Source organism: Myotis brandtii, unplaced genomic scaffold, assembly GCF_000412655.1.
Source record: "Myotis brandtii unplaced genomic scaffold, ASM41265v1 scaffold59, whole genome shotgun sequence".
Taxonomy (NCBI): Eukaryota; Metazoa; Chordata; class Mammalia; order Chiroptera; family Vespertilionidae; genus Myotis; species Myotis brandtii.
The window spans coordinates 2,626,815-2,627,086 of NW_005370223.1; positions in this window are offsets into that span (position 1 = coordinate 2,626,815).

Consider the following 272-nt stretch of genomic DNA (forward strand, 5'->3'; position numbering starts at 1 on the left):
AATCAGTGCCATAAGCAACCTCTTTATAGGAGTTGTCTCCCAACTGAGTTTAAGTTCATAGGTTATATATAAGCCATGGAACAGTGCCCCTGCTAGACTGTGTGGCATTTTGATAAAGGTGAACCCAAAAATGCCTGTCAGCCCTCCTCCACACAGTCTCTACTGTGATACTCCGTGGTATCAAATATTGACTGGGCACATACCAGAATCAATCAATAAATGCTTAAGTGGGTAGAAAGCAAATCAGTCCTCTCTCTCTCCCCCTCCCCTTC